Raw genomic sequence first — 12067 nt, 5'->3', positions numbered from 1 at the left:
ACAGCAAAGGACTAGGAAAAGCATTTGAACGGAATGGACAGTGTCTTGAAAGGAGGATATAAGATGAACAGCAACAAAAGCACAACGAAGATAATGGAATGTAGTCGAATTAAGTCGGGTAACGCTGCGGGAATTAGATTAGGAAATGAGACACTTAAAATAGTAAATGATTTTTTTCTATTTGGGAAGCAAAATAATTGATGATGGTCGAAGTAGAGAGGATATAAAATGTATAGTGGCAATGGCAAGGAAAGCGTTTCTGACGAAGAGAAATCTGTTAACGTCGAGTATAGATTTAAGCCTCAGGAAGTCGTTTCTGAAAGTATTTCAGTGGAGTGTAGTCATATATGGAAGTGAAACAAGGGCGATAAATAGTTTGGACAAGAAGAGAATAGAAGCTTTCGAAACGTGGTGCTACAGATGAATGTTGAAGATTAGATGGGTAGATCACATAACTAATGAGGAGGTATTGAATAGAATTGGGGGGAAGAGAAATTTGTGGCACAACTTGACTAGAAGAAGGGATCGGTTGGTAGGACATGTTCTGAGGCATCAAGGGACCACCAATTTAGTATTGGAGGGCAGCGTGGACGGTAAAAATCGTAGAGGGTGACCAAGAGATGAATACACTAAGCAGATTCAGAAGGATGTAGGTTGAAGTAGGTACTGGGAGATGAAGAAGCTTGCACAGGATAGAGTAGCATGGAGAGCTGCATCAAACCAGTCTCTAGACTGAAGACCATAACAACAACAAAATATTGCAAACATAGTGCGCATAATTAACCAAGACATACGATTCCTCTAACGCTACGTCACATTCGTAATTGAGAAAGGGCTCAAATGGCGCAACAGTGTGGTGCCGAATCTATCTAGATCTCGCTTAGTAGCAGTAACAGCGCAAAATACGAGATATTTTATCAAGAGTGATTGAGTTTGATGACGCCAAACACACTATATGTAACGTACCTGTACTATCCGCAACCGTCCCAGCAGGCCTATGCCATGGGCAAATACATAGAAGTTACAGGTGCAACGGGCCGGCCGCTGGTGGCCGAGCGGTTCTAGGCGCTTCAGTCTGGAACCGCGCGACCGCTACGATCGCAGGTTTGAATCCTGCCTCGGGCATGGATGTGTGTGATGTCCTTAGGTTAGTTAGCTTTAAGTAGTTCTAAGTTCTAGGGGACTAATGACCACAGCAGTTGAGTCCCATAGTGCTCAGAGCCATTTTTTTGATTGCACAAGTTTACGTTTCACGTACTACGGAAATATGTTCCTGAACTTCTGGAGAACAGAAAGGCAAGGAAAATTATTCTACACGTGACGACGGAATTTTCTCTAAGTTCAGGTCCACATCCAGAGTTATATCAAGTATTTTACTGTTTTTTTTCGTATGTTATTGGGATACCACCTAGAAGAACGAGAGCCAGCTGTTCGCGAAATTGAGAAATAATTAATTTCTCACGGGATACTAAAATTACTTGGTTCCTATTCGCACTTTGCTCAAGTCCCAGGATTTGTGTCCATGTGCATACTGAACACATTGTCATTAATCTGGACGATGGCAGTATTGGTATTTTAGATCTGGTACGTAAGTAAAATTGGAGGTCGTTGGCACAGAAATAACATTTACAGGACCACAGAAACCATTCACGCAGGAGAATCATACATACAGTCGTTCGACTTTTTTACAGAAATAGGCATCCCCGGCGTGGAGAATCAACTGAAAGTTGAAAACAAATACATCGCCAGGTCCGGATGGAATCCCAGTTCGGTTTCACAGATAGTACTCTGCGGCATTTGCCCCTTATTTAGCTTGCATTTATCACGAGTCTCTCGCTCATCGCAGTCCCAAACGACTGGAAGAAAGCGCAGGTAAAGGAACGGACCAATGTCCTTAATTTCGGTTTGCTGCAGAATTCTTTAATAAATTCTGAGTTCGGATATAATAAAGTTCCTTGAGACAGAAAAGCTTCTATCCATAAACCAACACGAATTTAGAAAGCATCGATCGCGCGAAACGCCACTTGACCTTTTCTCACGTGATATCCAGCGAACCATGGATGGAGAGCAACAGGAAGAGACCATATTCCTAGATTTCCAGAAAGCGTTTGACACGGTGCCCCGATTCAAACTGTTGACAAAGGTTCGAGCATAGGTTTAGTCGCCCATATTTGAGAGTGGCACGACGACCTTTTCCGTAATACACTCCTGGAAATTGAAATAAGAACACCGTGAATTCATTGTCCCAGGAAGGGGAAACTTTATTGACACATTCCTGGGGTCAGATACATCACATGATCACACTGACAGAACCACAGGCACATACACACAGGCAACAGAGCATGCACAATGTCGGCACTAGTACAGTGTATATCCATCTTTCGCAGCAATGCAGGCTGCTATTCTCCCATGGAGACGATCGTAGAGATGCTGGATGTAGTCCTGTGGAACGGCTTGCCATGCCATTTCCACCTGGCGCCTCAGTTGGACCAGCGTTCGTGCTGGACGTGCAGACCGCGTGAGACGACGCTTCATCCAGTCCCAAACATGCTCAATGGGGGACAGATCCGGAGATCTTGCTGGCCAGGGTAGTTGAATTACACCTTCTAGAGCACGTTGGGTGGCACGGGATACATGCAGACGTGCATTGTCGTGTTGGAACAGCAAGTTCCCTTGCCGGTCTAGGAATGGTAGAACGATGGGTTCGATGACGGTTTGGATGTACCGTGCACTATTCAGTGTCCCCTCGACGATCACCAGTGGTGTACGGCCAGTGTAGGAGATCGCTCCCCACACCATGATGCCGGGTGTTGGCCCTGTGTGCCTCGGTCGTATGCAGTACTGATTGTGGCGCTCACCTGCACGGCGCCAAACACTCATACGACCATCATTGGCACCAAGGCAGAAGCGACTCTCATCGCTGAAGACGACACGTCTCCATTCGTCCCTCCATTCACGCCTGTCACGACACCACTGGAGGCGGGCTGCAAGATGTTGGGGCGTGAGCGGAAGACGGCCTAACGGTGTGCTGGACCGTAGCCCAGCTTCATGGAGACGGTTGCGAATGGTCCTCGCCGATACCCCAGGAGCAACAGTGTCCCTAATTTGCTGGGAAGTGGCGGTGCGGTCCCCTACGGCACTGCGTAGGATCCTACGGTCTTGGCGTGCATCCGTGCGTCGCTGCGGTCCGGTCCCAGGTCGACAGGCACGTGCACCTTCCGCCGACCACTCGCGACAACATCGATGTACTGTGGAGACCTCACGCCCCACGTGTTGAGCAATTCGGCGGTACGTCCACCCGGCCTCCCGCATGCCCACTATACGCCCTCGCTCAAAGTCCGTCAACTGCACATACGGTTCACGTCCACGCTGTCGCGGCATGCTACCAGTGTTAAAGACTGCGATGGAGCTCCGTATGCCACGGCAAACTGGCTGACACTGACGGCGGCGGTGCACAAATGCTGCGCAGCTAGCGCCATTCGACGGCCAACACCGCGGTTCCTGGTGTGTCCGCTGTGCCGTGCGTGTGACCATTGCTTGTACAGCCCTCTCGCAGTGTCCGGAGCAAGTATGGTGGGTCTGACACACCGGTATCAATGTGTTCTTTTTTCCATTTCCAGGAGTGTAGAATACTGTACGTTGTCCTCGACGGTGAATGATCATCAGAGACAAGGGTATCGTCGGGAGTGTCCCGGGGAAATGTGATAGGACAGCTCTTATTCTCTATATACACTGAGGTGACAAAAGACATCGGATAGCTATATGCACATACACAAATGGCGATAGTGACGCGTAGACAAGGTATAAAAGGTAGTGCATTGGCGGAGCTGTTATTTGTACTCAGCTGATCCATGTGAAAAGCTTTCCGACGTGACTACGGCCGCACCACTCCACGAAGCCACGCACCCTAATTGTCAATAAAGCACTTTGCAAGCTGGTGGTGGCTCAGTAATGTTTTGGGCGGTGTTTACGCGGATCATTGACTGAAAATGGTTATGTTCGGTTACTTGGAGACCGCTTTCAGTTGTTCATTGACTTCATGTTCCCAGACAAAGATGGAATTTTTATGGATGACAATGCGTCATGTGAACTGGTCACAGTTGTTCGCAACTTGTTTGAAGAACATTATGGACAGTTCGAGCGAATTTTTTGGCCATTCAGATTACCCGACGTGAATGCCATCGAACATTTATGGGACATAACTGAGAGGTCAGATCGTGTGCACTGGCTACACTTTCGCAATTATGGACGGTTGTAGAGGCAGTATGGCTCAGTATTTCTACAGGGGGCTTTCAATGACGTCTTGAGTCCATGCCGCACCGAAATGCTGCACTACACCGCGCAATAGGAGGTCCGACACGATATCAAGAGGCATCCCACGACTTTTGCCATCGTAGTGTACATATATGATCTGAAAGACATGGTGAGCAGCAATTTACGGCTGTTTGGTGAGGACGCTATGTGGTACGGGAAGTATTGTTGTTGTAAATTATAATTAACTGTAACCCTCAGCTGGCAACAGGTGTTGTTGATTTACCTCGATGGGGAGAGCTGATAATGTGTGCCCCTACCGGGACTCGAACCCGGAATCTCCTGCTTACCTGGCAGACGCTCTATCCATCTGAGCCACCGATGACACAGATGAACAGCGCGACTGCAGGGACTTATCCCTTGCACGCTTCCTGTGAGACCCACCGTCTACATGCGTAAGGTTGCCCGAACTCTTACGGGAATCGTCACCTTAGTTGAGCGCGTAATTAGTGGATGGGCAGATATCTATTAGAAATATAATGTATGTAGATTGTGGACAGTTTGGAATGTGGGTCTCACGGGAAGCGTTCAAGGGATAAGTCCCTGCAGTCGCGCTATTCATTCGTGCACTTGGTGGCTCAGCTGGATAGAGCGTCTGCCATGTAAGCAGGAGATCCCGGGTTCGAGTCCCGGTCGGGGCACACATTTTCGGCTGTCCCCATCGTGGTATATCAATAACACCTGTCGGCAGCTGAGGGTTTCAATTAATTATCATTTATTCTAGAGAAGCTGCAAGGTCATTAATGGTATCTGTCATTTCGAGAACAGTTACTATCTTCATATTGTCGTTGTGTGACTATGGAAGTACACTAGATAACTTAGACAGAATTTATATTTGGTGTGATGAATGGTAGCTTGCTCCAAATGTAGAAAAAATGTAAGTTATGCTGACGAGCAGGAAAAACAATCCTATAACATTCGAATACAGCATTAGGCTTAACTTTGGAAAGTGGTATGAAAAAAATGAGCAGGTCAGGTCGGTAATAGGGAAGACGAGTGCCCGACGTCGTCTTATTGGGAGGATTTTAGGAAAGTATAGCTAATCTATAAAGGAGACTGCATATAGCGCGCTAGTGCGCCACATTCTTGAGTACTGTTCGAGTGTCTGGGTTCCCCACCAGGTCGGATTAACGGAAGACACTGAAGTGATTCAGAGATGTGCTGCTAGATTTGTTACCAGTAGGTTCAATCAGTACGTAATTATTACGGAGATGCTTTGTGAACTCTAATGGAAAGCCCTGGAGGAAAGACGACGCTCTTTTCGTAAAGCACTATTTCGGAAACTTAGAGAGGCCGTCTGCAGAACGATTCTACAGGTGCCTACGTAAATTTCTCATAAGGACCGCGAAGGTAAGATGCGAGACACTAAGGCTCGTTCGAAGGTTTTTAGAGAGTCTTTTTTCCCTAGCTCTGTTTGCGAATGGGACAGAAAAGGAAATTGGTAGTGGTACATGGTTCCCTACGCCATGCGCTGTACGGTGGCTTGCGGAGTATGTTTGTAGATGTAGAATCTGCGAGGTATCATTGACACAGAAGGAGAACAGCAGTGGGACAGGAAGCGATTAAGCAAGCTTCCAGACTGACTTTTCTCTCCCACAGACAACGCTTAGCTGCCTGTTACTCAAGTAACGAGCTATCGAACCACTTTAGCGTACTTTAGCTGTCGTATTTCTCCTACGAATAGTACGTTAAAGCTGATAGTATCAAATGCTTGGCTAATGTCTAACAGTTTCAGTATCATGGCTTAGTTCAGCTCGTCAGTTACCTTAATTACCCTACTGTTTATGCTATGCTGTTTACGTAACCAAACAGATATTTAAAGACATAAAGGAATTAATGACATTTGTTGGCAGTGAGCATTAATTTAAAACAATAGGAAAGTTGCCAATTTGAATTGGACCGGGATCCGAAACCGGGTCTCCTGCTTACTGGGCAGATGCGCTGACCACTGCGCCTTAGGGACTCAGTTGTCATCACAACTGCACTGACTACCCTGAAACGCCTCCCGTCAAACCCAAATTCTCATCTTATTCACACGCTACTGATGTAGTGCCCCTTTCCCATATTCTTATTATTCGCGGCATTTCGTCGATTCACGTAAGAGTTCGTGCGCGATGCGCATCCTCACTGAAGAGATCAGTGGAAGTCCTCGTCTTAGTTATAATCCAGAATCAATTTTCACTCTACACGGGAATGATTTCAGCTGCCTGTGTCAGTTTTTGCACTCATGGTGTTAAGGAATGGAGCAGTAAGCGACAGCATACTTTGTATAGATATTAACAGGTACGTTTCTCAGCATCGCTGCGTTGGTGCAATATCTGCCTTTTAATACACTACTGACCATTTAAATTGCAACACCAAGAAGAAATGCAGATGATAAACGGCTATTCATTGGACAAATATATTATACTAGAACTGACATATTACATTTTCACGCAATTTGGGTGCATAGGTCCTGAGAAATTAGTACCCAGAACAACCACCTGTGGTCGCAATAACGGCCTTGATACGCCTGGGCATTGAGTCAATCAGAGCTTGGATGGCGTTTACATGTACAGCTGCCCATGCAGCTTCAACACGATACCACAGTTCATCAAGAGTAGTGACGAGTAGAGCATTGTGACGAGCCAGTTGCTCGGCCACCATTGACCAGACGTTTTCAATTGGTGAGAGATCTAGAGAATGTGCTGGCCAGGGCAGCAGTCGAACATTTTCTGTATCCAGAAAGGCCCGTACAGGACCTGCAACATGCGGTCGTGCATTATCCTGCTGAAATGTAGGGTTTTGCAGGGATCGAATGAAGGGTAGAGCCACGGGTCGTAACACATCTGAAATGTAATGTCCACTGTTCAAAGTGGCATCAATGCGAACAAGAGGTGATCGAGACGTGTAAATAATGGCACCCCATACCATCACGCTGGGTGATACACCAGTATGGCGATGACGTATACACGTTTCCGCTGTGCCTTCACAGTGATGTCGCCAAACACAGATGCGACCATCTGATGCTGTAAACAGGACCTGGATTCATCCGAAAAATGACGTTTTGCCTTTCGTGCACCCAGGTTCGTCGTTAAGTTCACCATCGCAGGCGCTCCTGTCCGTGATGCAGCGTCAAGGGTAACCGCAGCCATGGTCTCCGAGCTGATAGTCCATGCTGCTGCAAACGTCGTCGAACTGACTGTTCGTGCAGATGGTTGTTGTCTTGCATACGTCCCCATCTGTTGACTCAGGGATCGAGACGTGACTGCACGATCCGTTACAGCCATGCGGATAAGATGTCTGTTATCTCGACTGCTAGTGATACGATGCCGTTGGGATCCAGCACGGCGTTCCGTATTACCCTCCTGAACCCATCGATTCCCTATTGTGCTAACAGTCATTAGATTTCGACTAACGCGAGCAGCAATGTCGCGATACGATAAACCGCAATCGCGATAGGCTACAATCCGACCGTTATCAAGGTCGGAAACGTGATGGTACGCCGGACAACTGCTGTGTGTGTATGAGAAATCGGTTGGAAACTTTCCTCATGTCAGCACGTTGTAGGTGTCGCCACCGGCGCCAACCTTGTGTGAATGCTCTGAAAAGCTAATCATTTGCATATCAGAGCATCTTCTTCCTGTCGGTTAAATTTCGCGTCTGTAGCACGTCATCTTCGTGGTGTAGCAATTTTAATGGCCAGTAGTGTAGCTTTCTTATACTGTATGTTTCTTGCCGCGGATCTCATGCTGTCGTTCTGCCGAAAGACTTCATGAGGTAATAAATAAAAACTATTTTGGCTACCATTTAACGCGAAGATGTCTGCAGGTCTCCTGTGAGGCTTTTTGTTTAAAGTGAGAAATTTTTAAACTACCCGGCAATATAGAACTGTGTCCTGGACCGTTACTCAAACGCAGAACGCTTGCCTTCCGCATGCAAATACTCTACCGACTGAGCTATACAGACATGACTCACGATATACATCACAGGTGTAATTCCACCGTTTCCATTTCGTAAGCTGGCTAGCAAAATGCAGTTATGGAATAATTATTGTTAGATTTTTCCACGTCGAATTATGGTGCAGCTTTTCAGCTACTATGATCTTAACTTTCATGCCCTAGGGAAAGGTACGATGTTCTATCTTTTTCGTTTGTGAAAAATACTCACTGAGGCTGTTCTCCCATATGGAGGTATTCCTGAAAGTGAGGCTCCACAAAGTCTCCCGTTTCATCTCTTTTGGCACTTCCAGCTACATTGCTGACCATTAAAGTTGGAATGCCATAAAGGTTCCATTTACATTATTGATATTAGGAGAGATTACGTAGCGGATTTCTCTTTCAGTAATGGCATTTGAAATTTGTTTGCTCATGAGAAACTCTGTAATGAAGTTGCTCATTGAATACTTGTGTGAACGGCTTTTTTACGATTATGAGCCTAAATAGATCACAGTTCCAGGACAACCTGAAAGCGCCAATATGTGTAATTGTCTGCGTCTGTCGGTGTGCCGACAGTTTGCACCAGATAAAAATTATATTGTGCCTTGAACGAATCAAAAATAGTCAAATAATACTGAAAATTTGTTTAATTTATGATCTGTGTTGTTGAGAAATATTGAAGTGTGACTGCACTGACATCCGAAAATGGTGCATTAGCAGTTTCCCCCACTTGCCTCTTGCCTCTCCTCCCCCACAGACAGCATGGTGTGGTGGTGGGGGAAGTGTATAGCCAGGCTGAGTGCTATGGCACGTGAGCCTGGGCATGGATCATGGGACCGAATTCTTGTCAGTCCGTGCCCTAGAAATTATAGAACGGATTTTTGTCCGAATTTCCAAAGCCAAAACAAGAGTGCGAAATAGGCAACTTGGATATCAAATTGGCCAACATGAGGTCTAATTTTGAAAAAAAAATATTTATTTCTTTGGAAGCATTCACCTGGCGTCCACAAGCATGGACGAGTCAGGGTAATTAAGAAAGCAAGTAATTAGTGATTTGAGAGAAAATTTTTGTTTGACTTTTCATAGCAATACGAAGAATGGCGAATGGATAAATGAAGAATCACATTAACTAGCGTGCTGTCTCATTAAAAAAGTACATTTAATTGCTTAAAAACTTAATTACTGATTTGAATGCTAATTGAAATTTTCACGAACAGCTGTATAAACAATGTATTAATAATTTCGTCTCTTCAAGGACCTGATGTTTTGAGCAGAATAACTTACATTAGTGTAATATTTAATAGTTAAAAAGCCGTCCTTCGGATGAAGTACTAACTTCAGGACATTTCGAGAACAGCAGACACTTGGACGACAAATTATAAGTCAAAAAGTTTATCTTATCGAGGCCTAGCGATTTCGTGATTGATAAGTTTCATTGGTGCGATATTTATCTGTCAAAATGGTTTCCTTCCAATCAAGTACTAAACTGAGGACTTTAGTGAGCAAAAGACGCTAGGAAAGCAAATGAGATGCCAGTAAGATCATCCTGTATAAAGAAAATTTGAAAAAAAAATTAAAATCGGTCAAATGTTTTGTGAAATGATTTCTTCAAAAGTAAAAAATAAAATAACTAGAGGAAAACTTGACGTGCCTTTGAATCATGCTCGAAATCATGTGCTGCAAATGAGATGCGTCAAATGTTTTCCTAATCTATACTATTTCTTACTTTTAAAGAAACTATTTCACAAAACATTTGATCAATACCTTTTCAATTTCTTTTATTTAGAGAAGAGAATCAAATGCGGACTGTTTCTTTGTCAATTCTGACGAAAGAGAGTAGTTCACTGAATAACAAATGTGACAAAACTACGTACGGAAACAGTTCACAAGTGGAACGCATCAAACGAGGGTCGAAAAGCACTTGCGCAGCGGGATAACGCTTGTCCACAGCCGTGTTAGTCAAAAATGGTTCAAATGGCTCTGAGCACTATGGGACTTAACATCTGTGGTCATCAGTCCCCTAGGACTTGGAACTACTTAAACCTAACTAATCTAGGGACATCACACACATCCATGCCCGAGGCAGGATTCGAACCTGCGACCGTAGCAGTCGCGCGGTTCCGGACTGAGCGCCTAGAACCGCTAGACCACCGCGGCCGGCCGTGTTAGTCATATCTGATAACACGATTCCATTGTTCTGAAGTAATCTATAAATTCCGCAACCGGAAAACGTTTACCTTGATTAAATGTTGTTTTTAGTAGGCAGCATATGTGTGTGCAGACAAATACCTTTGATGTTAACATTTACGTTGGATGTAAAATGAAACGTTCAACATTGGTAGCTCACGTATTTTCAGGTACTGTTTATCACGACCAGAAAAAAAATTATCAGAAAAAAACGACAGGAAAGGAGGGAAAATATCAACGGAAAAGAACTAATTAAAAATCGCAATGAGAAGGGTGTTTGGATTACGCTGAAACAAACATTTTAGGTCCATCTGAATTTACTTACGACGTACCTTGAAAAGAAAAAAAACTCAATTTCACTACATAAACACACGAGAATGTCGAATGCACGACTGTGTGACCGAAAAGCAATAGAAGACCAGCTGAATATTCTGTACTGAAAAGTTATTAACAAGGTATAAGCACGCAGCGTTCTGATAAATTTCGTAAAACATTTTAGGAATAATAATGGAGTATTTGTTTTCAGATTTAGCTTTTACCGTTGGTAACCATTCTTTTCGGTTAGTCAGAATGCTAAGCGATAAAAGCTGGACTACCTGCTAAATTATGATGGAAAGACGTGGCTGTAGGTACTTGTGCATCTACATCCGTATCTGCAAATCACTGTGAAATTCATGAAACAGGGAACACTCCCTCTCTCCCCCTCCCCCCCCCCCCTCCTCAGTCTCTGTAAATGATCCCGTTATTGCACGACTACTATTCCTGTACTTAGAGGATACCGTGTTTTTGTATCATGTGAAGTGCACAGTTTTACATTTCTGAAAATTTAAAGGTGGTTCCCAATCTTATCCATACCTGATTCACACTCCTGCAGCTTATCGGTTAGTGCCTCATTATACATACCTGCACCATCTTAAAGAATTCTAAGGTGACTATAGGTCTGACTACGAGGTCATTAACATACAACATCAGCAGCAAGGATCCCAACAAACTTCCCAGGCACACGCGTGGAGTTACTTCTACATCTGTCGATGACTTTCCATCCAAGACAACATGCTGCATTCCCCCCCACCCAAGAAATTCTCAATCCTGTCACAGATTCGTTTGTTACACTATATAATCTTACTTCAGATGACAAGCACTGGTATCGAACTGAGGCAAATTCTTAACGGAAGTCAAGAGGTATTACATGTACCTGATTGCCTTGACCCATGGCTCTCAGGATGTCACGTGAGAAAAGCACGTGTTGAGTTTAGCAGGGCCAATGTTTTCGGGATCCGTGCTCGATTCTATGGAGGAGGTCATTCAGATTGAGATTGTGTTCGAGCTCAGAATCTGTTTTAAGACTTTATAACAGGCGGATGCCAAGGACATTGACAGTAGTTTTGTTGAGCTCTTGTGCTACCGTTCCTGTAGAGGGGTGTGGCATGTGATATCCTCCAGCCATTGAGCACTGTTTTTTTGTTCGAAGAGTCTACGGGGTATTATGATTAAAAGAGTGGCTAATGCAGCCGAAAATTCACTACAGAATCTGTTTCAGGGAGCACAACCAACTGAAGGACAGCTGTGGATGCGTACACGACAAATAAGAGACGCAACTAACACCCCGAAGCAGCCTAGCAGCATCAGTAGAGAGGACACTTACAAGACTT

General features: G+C 44.7%; 1 protein-coding gene and 1 non-coding gene across 2 annotated transcripts in view; one reads left to right on the top strand and one right to left on the bottom strand.

The window, feature by feature from the left end:
• The window catches only part of LOC124613611 (atrial natriuretic peptide receptor 1-like), a 917955-nt gene that overhangs the window by 176373 nt on the left and 729515 nt on the right, over positions 1-12067 (bottom strand). The gene's annotated exons all lie outside the window — the stretch shown is intronic.
• Trnat-ugu lies at positions 4878-4952 on the top strand. Its single transcript has one exon. It is a non-coding gene; the product is annotated as a tRNA-Thr (tRNA).

The sequence above is a fragment of the Schistocerca americana genome, chromosome 4 (genome assembly GCF_021461395.2).
Source record: "Schistocerca americana isolate TAMUIC-IGC-003095 chromosome 4, iqSchAmer2.1, whole genome shotgun sequence".
NCBI lineage: Eukaryota > Metazoa > Arthropoda > Insecta > Orthoptera > Acrididae > Schistocerca > Schistocerca americana.
The sequence above is the reverse complement of the archived record's forward strand: the minus strand, read 5'-3'. Positions and strand labels throughout refer to the sequence as shown.